Source organism: Triturus cristatus, chromosome 4_2 (assembly GCF_964204655.1).
Source record: "Triturus cristatus chromosome 4_2, aTriCri1.1, whole genome shotgun sequence".
NCBI lineage: Eukaryota > Metazoa > Chordata > Amphibia > Caudata > Salamandridae > Triturus > Triturus cristatus.
Window position 1 is genome coordinate 375827491 of NC_140586.1, and position 12117 is coordinate 375839607.

At 50.2% G+C, this 12117-nt stretch overlaps 1 protein-coding gene across 6 annotated transcripts in view; it reads right to left on the bottom strand.

Annotated features, from left to right (window-relative positions):
- NEK7 (NIMA related kinase 7) overlaps positions 1 to 12117 on the bottom strand; it is a 331966-nt gene that overhangs the window by 206493 nt on the left and 113356 nt on the right. The gene's annotated exons all lie outside the window — the stretch shown is intronic.

The following is a 12117-nucleotide window of genomic DNA, read 5'->3' on the forward strand; positions in this document are numbered from 1 at the left end:
CATCCCCCCGCCACCTCAGGTTCCATCACCGGCCTCCCACATGCTCGTGGCCCTTCCCTCCGTGCTCGGTCCCCACATGTCTCCTTCCTGCCAGGCACCGCACCCCCTGCCCCTGTCACCACTGCTGCGGTGAGTGCGGAGTCTGTGGACATCCTGAGGCAGTTGCAGGTTGGTCAGACTGCGATGCTAAATGTCCTCCATGCCCACACCCAGGTGCTGACCCAGATGGAGGCATACATGGAGGGCATGTCGGCTGCGCAGTCTGACCAACGGCAGTTGCTGAGGTCCATAGACTCCACACTGACTGCAGCACTGGATCTCCTGCAGCGCTGCGTAACACCCCCTACCCCTGCCCCATCCACAATTCCCACTCCCGTGCCTGTCCCACGCACATCCAGACGTCAGCGTGCACGCACCCCAACAGACACAGGCACCACACCACCAGGGAAGTCGAAGCGCACACCTCCTGTCACGCACACACAGGGTGAGGAAGGCACACCCACTGGGTCGGGGGGGAAACGTAGAACACGCAGCCACAGTGGGAGTCCGCATTCCACACAACCCACTCCCTCCAAATCCACTCCCCTTAGCTCTCCTGGCCAACAGTCAGTGACAGCATCATCCACTGCGAGTGTGCCCCCCAGCCCCAGGATGACACCACCCCGCAAGCGGTGGAGGCGGGACCCGGCCAGGGGAGTTGAGTCCCCCACCCTGTCCACACCCTCCCCCAGTGGCGCTGCGACCCATCCCTTTGCCCCCCCCCCCTCCTTGGGGCCTGTGGTTGGATTGGGTACGGGGGAGTCGCTGGGGGAACTTGCCGACGTGTGCAGCGCCATTCTGTCCTCCACCTTTGGCGCTGGCACCCCCCCTGTGGCAGATTCATCCCTCCCTGCACCCACAACACCTACCCTTTCCCCTCCTGTCCCTGCGGTGCCTGTTTCCACCCTCCCCCCTGATGCCCCCTCTTCTGTGGATGAAATGGACTTGTGAACTGTGCAGGCAAGCTAGGGGACACACGTCCCGATGTGTACCCCCCCCCCGGACATTGCTGCTGGGCTGGCCCATGGCCCTTGTACATAGTGGACATTTTCTCTGATATATTTTCCTGCTGAATAAAGCCTTTTCTTTTTGTTTTGCACACTGATGCTTTCCTGGACTTGCTGTTGGTGCTGGTGCTCCCTGCGTTGGGGTGGTGATAATGTGTTAGGGGTCTGTGAAATGTTGGAGTGTGCTGCTCATGGGGTGTACCCTGCCATCTGCGTGCCATCACAAAGGTCTCTGCAAATGGTATTTGGTCATGTTTGCTCTCACTGTATGGTGACATTGTCCCAAGGTGTGTTCCGTCCTCTGTGGCCCAGGCCATTTTTCCTGCAGGGTGTCTCCCAAATGCTGTGCTGTGCTGTGTCTACATTTCCTGGATGTGTGAGGGTTGCCTTTCAATATAGCCATGCTGGCTCAGCGATGGCTCCGCCTGCATCTGGGGTATCACCCTTGTAGGTCACTGAACTTGTTGATGGGGTATATTGTCCGATGTCTGGGCACTGCTGGGAGTGATAGGTACACACCCCTCCTGTGTCTGGGCACTGCTGGGAGTGATAGGCACACACCCCTCCTGTGTCTGGGCACTGCTGGGAGGACCCTGCACCCACCCCTCCTGTGTCTGGGCACTGCTGGGGGTGTTTTGCACACCCCATTCTTATAGCAGGTTCGGTGCGTACATGCACGGGTGGGGGTTTGGTGCGTACATACACGGGTGGGGGTTCGGTCCGTACATACACGGGTGGGGGTTCGGGGCGTACATACTCTGCTGGGGTGGGGGTTCGGTGCGTACATACACGGGTGGTGGTTCGGTGCGTACATACACGGCTGGGGTGGGGGTTTGGTGCGTACATACACGGCTGGTGTGGTGGTTTGGTGCGTACATACACGGGTGGGCGTTTGGTGCGTACATACACGGGTGGTGGTTTGGTGCGTACATACACGGCTGGTGTGGTGGTTTGGTGCGTACATACACGGGTGGGCGTTTGGTGCGTACATACACGGGTGGTGGTTTGGTGCGTACATACACGGCTGGGGTGGTGGTTTGGTGCGTACATACACGGGTGGTGGTTTGGTGCGTACATACACGGCTGGGGTGGGGGTTCGGTCCGTACATACACGGGTGGGGGTTCGGGGCGTACATACTCTGCTGGGGTGGGGGTTCGGTCCGTACATACACGGGTGGTGGTTCGGTGCGTACATACACGGCTGGGGTGGGTGTTAGGTGCGTACATACACGGGTGGGGGTTTGGTGCGTACATACACGGCTGGGGGGGGTTCGGGGGCGTACATACACGGGTGGTGGTTCGGTGCGTACATACACGGGTGGTGGTTCGGTGCGTACATACACGGCTGGGGTGGGGGTTTGGTGCGTACATACACGGCTGGTGGTTCGGTGCGTACATACACGGCTGGGGTGGGGGTTTGGTGCGTACATACACGGGTGGGGGTTCGGTCCGTACATACACGGGTGGGGGTTCGGGGCGTACATACTCTGCTGGGGTGGGTGTTAGGTGCGTACATACACGGGTGGGGGTTTGGTGCGTACATACACGGCTGGTGGTTCGGTGCGTACATACACGGCTGGGGGGGGTTAGGGGGCGTACATACACGGGTGGTGGTTTGGTGCGTACATACACGGCTGGGGTGGGGGTTCGGTCCGTACATACACGGGTGGGGGTTCGGTCCGTACATACACGGGTGGGGGTTCGGGGCGTACATACTCTGCTGGGGTGGGGGTTCGGTGCGTACATACACGGGTGGTGGTTTGGTGCGTACATACACGGCTGGGGTGGGGGTTCGGTCCGTACATACACGGGTGGGGGTTCGGTCCGTACATACACGGGTGGGGGTTCGGGGCGTACATACTCTGCTGGGGTGGGGGTTCGGTGCGTACATACACGGGTGGTGGTTCGGTGCGTACATACACGGCTGGGGTGGGGGTTTGGTGCGTACATACACGGCTGGTGTGGTGGTTTGGTGCGTACATACACGGGTGGGGGTTTGGTGCGTACATACACGGCTGGGGGTTCGGGGCGTACATACCAGGGTGGGGTGGGGGTTCGGGGCGTACATGCACGGGTGGCGCTTGGGTGCGTACATACACGGGTGGGGGTTCGGGGCGTACATACCAGGGTGGGGTGGGGGTTCGGGGCGTACATACACGGGTGGCGCTTGGGTGCGTACATACACGGGTGGCGGTTCGGGGCGTACATACACGGGTGGGGGTTCGGGGCGTACATACACGGGTGGGGGTTTGGTGCGTACATACACGGCTGGGGTGGGGGTTCGGTCCGTACATACACGGGTGGGGGTTCGGGGCGTACATACTCTGCTGGGGTGGGGGTTCGGTCCGTACATACACGGGTGGTGGTTCGGTGCGTACATACACGGCTGGGGTGGGTGTTAGGTGCGTACATACACGGGTGGGGGTTTGGTGCGTACATACACGGCTGGTGGTTCGGTGCGTACATACACGGCTGGGGGGGGGTTCGGTGCGTACATACACGGGTGGTGGTTCGGTGCGTACATACACGGCTGGGGTGGGGGTTTGGTGCGTACATACACGGCTGGTGTGGTGGTTTGGTGCGTACATACACGGGTGGGCGTTTGGTGCGTACATACACGGGTGGTGGTTTGGTGCGTACATACACGGCTGGGGTGGTGGTTTGGTGCGTACATACACGGGTGGTGGTTTGGTGCGTACATACACGGCTGGGGTGGGGGTTCGGTCCGTACATACACGGGTGGGGGTTCGGGGCGTACATACTCTGCTGGGGTGGGGGTTCGGTCCGTACATACACGGGTGGTGGTTCGGTGCGTACATACACGGCTGGGGTGGGTGTTAGGTGCGTACATACACGGGTGGGGGTTTGGTGCGTACATACACGGCTGGGGGGGGTTCGGGGGCGTACATACACGGGTGGCGGTTCGGGGCGTACATACACGGGTGGGGGTTCGGGGCGTACATACACGAGTGGGGGTTCGGGGCGTACATGCACGGGTGGGGGTACGGGCCGTACTTCCACGGGTGGGGGTACGGTCCGTACATACCCCTGCCCACGCTCTGCGTGCCTGGGTACGGGCCGTACCCATGCCTTTGGTGTGTGGGTACGGTGCGTCCCACCATTGTTGCGGGCCGTGGGGTCCGCACCGTACACAGGCCTTGGGGGCGTGGCTACGGGTCGTACCACGCGTACCCCTACATGACCCCAGCAATGCTGGTACGAGCTGTACCAAGGCCTTTCTGACGTGGGTACGGGCCGTACCGCTATTGTTGGAGTGACGTAGGGGGACGCGTGGTACGTTCCGTACCCACGCTCTTGCGGCCTGGGTAGGGTACGTACCGGTTCGCGTGACCATCCACTTCCGTTGTGGCGGACGCTTGCGTTGCTGGCCTTGCCCCCACCCCCTGGAAGTGACCAGGCCCTGATGGTCAGGTATGTCCAGGCCATGTGTGATTTGGTACCATGTGTTGGTGTTGTGTGTCCTGCCCCTGCCCCCCCCTTTGCCCCTGGTTGTTGTGCTGACCTTCTGCGGCGTCTGCGTCGGTTCCTGTACGCCAGGTGGACTGCTAGGAGGGCAGGGATGGCACGTAGGTTCGGGTCCATGTCTGTTCGTCGCGTCCAGCTGCTCCTTGCGTGTGTCGTCCTGATTTCCCGGCAGTTTTTGGCAGCCGGTAAATATTTTCCGTGCGGGATGACGTCGGTTCGAATCGTACTTCCTGGTTCGTGAAACGTAGGCTGGATGCGTACCGACGTCACGTCGGCTCCTTTCAGGATCGGAATTGTGTTTAGTTTCTGTTCGGTCGGTGTTTTGTTCGAATCGTACGGAAATGGTGTTTCCGTATGAATCGTACTTGCATTTTCGGATGGATTTCGCACCGGGTACGAGTCGGACGGAGAAAAGGCTCCGTCCGACGGTTCGTACCCGGTTTTTACCGGATCGGAATTGGCACCTAAAAGGACTGTAAGACACAAAAAGAGCAATTGCTGATTAGAGAAAGAAAATCTCCCCTAGGAGACAGAAGACATCCAACCTACCGATAGGAAAGGTGTAACTACACCAGCATATCAAAGTATATGGAAAGGAAAACTCAGGATGTTCTTAAGGAAGAGAAGAACCATAAGGGTGAACATTCTCTTTTAGAAGAAATCCTCCAAGAAAATGCTGGACATGGCCGTGAATGGGTAAATGGATGGGTTTTAAGTATTATTCAGTAGCTGATAGAAAAAGATTGAAGACAAAGGGGTTGGACTTGAAATGGTGTCATATGGGGTTTAAGGTGAAGTTTTGACAGGATCTCTTCTATGTCAATGTCATAATGGCTTTTGAAAAACTTCTTGGATACGGTGATTTAGTTCTTCATTCACAGTCAGTGGGGTTGCCTTGTTCACAAAATCGAATAATGGTGTTCATAAGTGATTCATCTGTGCTTACTTCATGCTGTCTGCAGTTTGCCTACAATTCTGTTGATATGACAAGCTTGGATCCACCACTGAGAGTCAGATGTGGGCTCACTGGTCTTTCTGTTAGGAATAATGTTCTGTAGGCTCATGGTCAGGAGGAAAATTAAATAAAATTAAAAAAACTGACAATATCTGGTGTACGTAAATCATAAATGTTCTGGACAATGTTTTCCATCTCCCTATTTGGTAGGGTTGTGCTGGTAAAAATGGTGGAACTCCTTCAATGCATTTGCATCATCCAAGGAATTACTAAAACATATGGGCAGACGAATGCTCCAAAATTATACTTACCACCATAAAATAATAGTAGAGGATCAGTCTGGGTGTACCAGATACAGAATACTAATACTTGGCCTCACAGATTTATTAGCATACACAGTGGCTGACTGAAACTCTGGCAAGAGTGGAAAGGATGGTGGTGGACAGACATGGAACTTGGAGGCCAGTTTATTGCTTCAATAAAGACAAGCTCAGGAATTACCCACTTGGACTCCCTCATGCTTCAAATCTCGGAATAGGGATCCAGAAGTGAAGTAGTGTCTTGTTGCACAGGTGCTACTGGTGGGACAGAGAGAGTTCCATAAATTGCACTCTGAAGCTAAAGTGCTAAGACGGATCAAGGGTGGGTATATATTGAAAGGAGATATTTATAATGGAGACTTCTTCTGTAGTATTGATAAATTCAGGACACAAATGTGAATACACATGGACAATTTCTCAATATATGTTGGACTGCCCAGGCCGTCAGGATAAGTGTGAGAGATTAAGTTAGGCCACCTTAATCTAGGCTTCATTTGAAAAGTCTGTCTCTTGTTTGAAGGGGGTGGGTGGGTGCTGGGGTGGGGATTCGTCATCTTCACCAGATATCCTCCTTCTAAAGAACTATGTGAGAAGTGCTCATGTTCTGAGCTGTGCATTGCCTACGTGTAGAGGAATTGTGAGATAGGATTCTTGGATCCTGACTAGAGTATAATATATGGAGTTCTGTAATCCTTGTATAAACGCCAGAATCTCAATTCTTTATAATGGGCAACTAGTATCATCGATTATAAAGAAAAGATGTAAGAACTTGACTATTACAAATGAATACAGTTGAGGTCCAATGCCACAATGCCGCCTGCCACAGTCAGCAGCAGAGGTAAAAGGGAGGTCAAAGAGCAAAATTAAAGTAGCTGTTTAAAGCAACGAAAAAGGAATGTTGCTTTTCTTTCTTCCGATCTGTTTTTCTAGCTTACGATGACAAGCAGAGAATTTTTTTTAAATTTTTTGCACTCTTTAGACAGTTAGAGGAAATCTAAAATCTGTCTTCATGTTTCTACACATTCCAAACTAGTGCAGCTTTTTTTTTTTTTAAACTGACTTCTCTTGAACAATTTCTATAAAAAAATAACGCCATAAGTTGGCAGGGTATGCTCAGACGTTGAGTCCCTTGCTCACTTTGCCACTGGATTCAAGCAAGCCTGGCTGAAGACAGCTGAAATGCCAGACACCGCTCCTAGGAAGCTTGTTTCCGGTCCAGGGAAGACATGGCTTGGCAGTTCGGGCTGGACTGTTCCCATGAGGCACAGGGTCAGACTGATTTGCATATGGCCATGTCTGAACTGGGGTGGCAGAGTGGGCTAAAGAACGGTGATGGATCAAACCCAGATCTGCTGACCTTGTGTGAGTGTTTGATTGGTTCTGATGCTCCGTCCATCACCACCCCCTTTTGTACCGCTTTGTTCGCCATAAGTTGGCAGGGTATGCTCAGACGTTGAGTCCCTTGCTCACTTTGCCACTGGATTCAAGCAAGCCTTGCTGAAGACGGCTGAAATGCCAGAAACCGCTCCTAGGAAGCTTGTTTCCGGTCCAGGGAAGACATGGATTGGCAGTTCGGGCTGGACTGTTCCCATGAGGCACAGGGTCAGACTGATTTGCATATGTCCATGTCTGAACTGGGGTGGCAGAGTGGGCTAAAGAACAGTGATGGATCAAACCCAGATCTGTTGACTGGGTGTGAGTGTTTGATTGGTTCTGATGCTCCGTCCATCACCACCCCCTTTTGTACCGCAAAAAAAAAATAACGAACACGTTTTAGGCGTGTTTCATTTTGCACTAGAAATGATATTTTTCTTCTTCATCTTTGCAAACATTCTTTCTCTTTCATATGAAAGAGTTAGCACCAAGGTTTTAAGTGGTTTGTGGAAAAGGTGATGGTGTGCCCATGTATTATATAAATGATAAGGATATTACAAGCCCCCTCTGAGTTTCATAAACTTATAAAGGGATTCTGCCTTTAGCCTGGTTCTTCTATATGGTTATTAACTCCTTGATGACTTGCAATATCCTTATAATGTACGGCAGGGGGTACTTTATTACCTATATATCAATGAAATAATGTCTGATTCCGACTTACACATGTTAACATTTTTCAAAGGACCAATCTCAAACGGTTTGATCCCTCATGGCAAGGCACTGACTCATGACACGACTGAAGAGGTTAGCAGCGAAGACAATTGCCTAAAACCAATCATAACAAACCTAGGGTCTGCACCCAAAATGGAGAAAGGAAAGTATGTGCTACCGTTTGCAAGAATTGGACTGGATTCCGATTAAAAAGCATCACAATTCAATGAATGCATGCCGATGGTCTAGTGTTTGTGCTATTCTACAAAGATAAGGATGAGTGATTAGTTAAAGAGGAGGTCTGCATTGCTGTAATTGTAAGAGACCCAAAGATTGACATTGATTTGCAAGATAATTGAGAAATATGAAGAAATAAGGGAGTCCTGCTGAGGCCAAATATTCTCATTAATTTTCTATCCAATGGGCACTGAATTTTTTACTATACTGCACATGTTGTGCTTGTGAATTTCTCTCATTGCTCCCCAATGTATGTGTGGTGTTTGTAAGGATTTAGCAAAGACTACTTGTAGGAAATGGTCACCCCCACGTTTTACCTGGTATTGGAACGATTTCAACTGGAAGTGCTCTGGGTTCTTGCTAACCAGTTCCCCAGTGCCAGATCGCTTTCTCAAAACTGAGGTATTGTTTCTTCCATTAATTATACCTTTAATACCCTAGGTAAGTCCATAGTAAATGTTACCTCTAGTACCTAGGTCCACTCTAAGGGACCCCTCACCAAACCCATGCAAGATTGCCATTGCAGGCTGCGTGTTCGGTGCAGACCCAAAAGTGAAAAGACAGCATTACACACATCCCTGTGTGCCATGTCCCTAACCCTGCATGTAATGTTTGGATGTCACCCCTGCAGCAGGTCTTACAGCCCTAAGACAGGGTGCCTTATATTACATAGGAGGACAGAGCTGCATGAGCAGATATGCCCCTGTGCTGGTCAGTTCCATTGCGACCAGTACAAGTGATCAGGAAAGCCATTTTAAAACGTGCTGGATACTGGTGAAACCGAGTTCCCCAGCTACATGATGGCTTCACTGAAAAGAGGGATATTTGGTATCAAACACCTGGTATTAATAAACCCACACTGATGCCAGTGTCGAAGTTAGTGACACATGCACCCAGAGGGCACCTTAGAGCTGCCTCTGAATACCTACCAGCCTCTGCTGCTGACTGACTGGCTTTCATCAACCTGCCACCAGAGACCAGTGTCTGACCCCCAAGAGTGAGGGTCTTTGCTCTCAGGAGGCCAGAAACCATGCCTCCTTGGGTAGGATATCTTGTTACCTCCTTCCACAGGATGACCAGCAGATTAACATTCCAAGGCAGAGGGGCTTCAAAGCGCCCAACACCTTTGGTGTGTGAATCTTTTTTCTCACAGGAGAAGACGCCGACCCCCCTTGCCCAGAGCTATTTGGCACCTTGACAGGCGGGATAATTATCTAGTTAGAAAAGCACTTCCACCCTCATGCTAATGCCACCCCTTCGGTAAGCTAAGCATATAGGTGATGGCAAAATCGGGAATTCTGTGACAGGGTGTATAACCAACTCGCACTGGAAGAGGTCATATAGGGGCATAGTGACCCCAAGGGTAGGTAGCCCATTGGCTGCTACCCTATACTGCCTTTACGCCCCTAAGGTCAGTATTTAGGGAATCCTGGCACCAGGAAATCAGATCGTGCCAAGCAAAAGACAAAGAAGTGAAGAGCCACGAAAAGCAACTGACGTGACATTAACACCTCTGCTGTTCCTGACAATTGCGACAAAGTTGATTCATCCTGCAAGCTGCTGTACTTCCAAAAGCCTCAGAGGACTGCAAAGAGTTCTACCTAGACTCAGGAACTCCCGTGGAGCAGCAGAGCTGCTTCTCTGAATCCTGCAGGCACCCAAAGAGACCCGAGAGGACTCCGGACAGCCAAAACCCGACACCGGAAAGCACCACTGCACCCGTGCCGCCTAGCCTGAGCTGAAGTGGGCCAACTGTGCCAGATTGGTCCCCCAGCCCCGCAGAGACAAGGCCCACCCAGGAATTGCATACTGTGGACTTCCTGACGCCGCCTGCAGCCACTGTTTGAAGGCCCCCCTCTACCGAGAATGCTCTCAGTGACGAAAATCCGACGCCTGAAGACAAATCTGCACCTGTTGTCCTGGACTAATCCCCATAGGATAATATTGGGCACCCAATGCTGAAAAGCACCTCAGCATCCGGTAGCACCAGTGCCGCCCGAGATGACTAATGGGTGCTGCCTTGGGCCTTGTCCCATACTCACCGTAAGTCCAGGAGATTTGTCTCGTAAGTAGCTGTACTATACCTAAATGTCATACTTGTTTTTCCTCCCATAGGATAACATTGCAGCTTCTGGAAAATGCACTGTCTTTTTGAATGCAAATGTATTTCTCTTGAAAAACGTACTTACTTGATTGTATTGATTCTGGTGCCAAAACGTATCTAAAGATATTTGTTTTTTTTTTTATACATTGGTGTGGATCTCCTTATTGAGTAGTGTGTACCATTTATTGACTACTGTGTGTATTTGCAGATGCCTAACACTCCTCTCTGGTAAGCCTAATGCTGCTAGCCTGTGCTACTGCCTAGAAGAGCACCTTGGGATTGCTAAAGCATGCCCCTGTCCACTATTAAGGGAATACCTTGACTCTTTCCACGGAATACCTGTTTTTAGTATACCATATAAAGAGCCAGCTTCTTACACTACTGAAGACTGTCGGGTTCTGGTGACCACTGTACTTTTTTTTATTTTTGCTAATAACCATTAAAAAATGTTCTGAAGCAAGAAAGATGTTAGTACATCAAATTGTTTGATTTTGTTTTCAAGACAATTGTCAGTTAAGTTTAAGAGTCAAGATAAAAGGTTCCTTTGGAGACAGGATGGGATCTGGTGAGATGATGTGAACAATGTCACTTCAGATCTCATGGTAGTGTCAGCTGAGACTGTAGCAGAAAAACAGCATGTGTTCAGTGGTAGCACTCTCCTGGGAAAGCCTGCATAAGTGGTCACCTGAAAGGCAGGCTTTACAAAATGTACTGGGGCACCATAACGTCCTCTGTAGGATGAAGTAGATCAACTGTATACTTAAGATAGATTTGGAACACCTAGTGGCTCATTCACAAACACTTTGATTTACACAAAGAGCAACTGATGAATATCAGTTGTTGTTCTTGAAGTTATATTGGTTTATATTTCATCATGCCACAGAAGGATATTCATGCCTCCATCGAACATGTTTTTATACATAGCTCCACAGAATCTTGTGCAGTACGAGGACTTACTTACATATCATGATCTCTTATGGTTGTGGATCCTTGCTCTTTCCTGTTTCAGAAGGATTTTTTGCTTCTTGTTTGTGCCATAGTTCAAATGGGTAGGCAAGGGCTACTTTGAAAAGATCTTGTGTCTAATATCATTTTTGGAGTGGGAACTTTAGGACTGAGGCCACATGTTGTGTTGGGTGATGGTACATAAGGGTTACACCTTATAAGACTATGACGAGGTTAAACATCATATTATGGCTTAAGAAAGCTACAGAATTGGGGCATGGGTTGGCACAGTCTTTGGGTTTTTTTTGGTTCAGTGGTTTGACTGTCAGGTCTCCATCTCTTCCTAAGAGAGCAAATCAAGAATTCTTGGAGACTTTGAATCAAAAATGATGATTCTATCTCGATAGCCAATTTTACATCTTAATCAGGCTATTATACAACAAATCTAATGTTGTGGCGTCTTAAGGTGGGATTCTTGAACAGGTAGAATATCCTTCTTGAAGCCATTGCTTTGCTTTGTGGTAAAGAACAGCGGTTGTAAACCCTTGTTTATCTTTTTCTTACCTACTTCTCGGATCATTCTGGCCTGAATAAATTCTAGGAAATATATTATAATGTCCCTAGATTTGAAGCTACTAGCAGAGAGCTTGCTTAATGATTTAGTGAATGGGCTTATTCAATATTTAGCGGTTAATTCACTGGTAAGTATAGCATTAGGGTGCAGGTGAAAGTATTTGCCATTTTCCTAAATGGCAACTGCCCTGACTTAAGAAAGGTGCTCAATCGGCAAGGATGGCATTATTACGCAAGCTAAGATTGCCTTGACAAAGTGACAAGATTTGATATATAGCTGGGTTTGGCATGCAAATGTATAGAGAAAAATCGCGAAGTAGGACCGGTTTATAGTGATCATCAGAATCTCTCCCTTCTGGCAGTGTT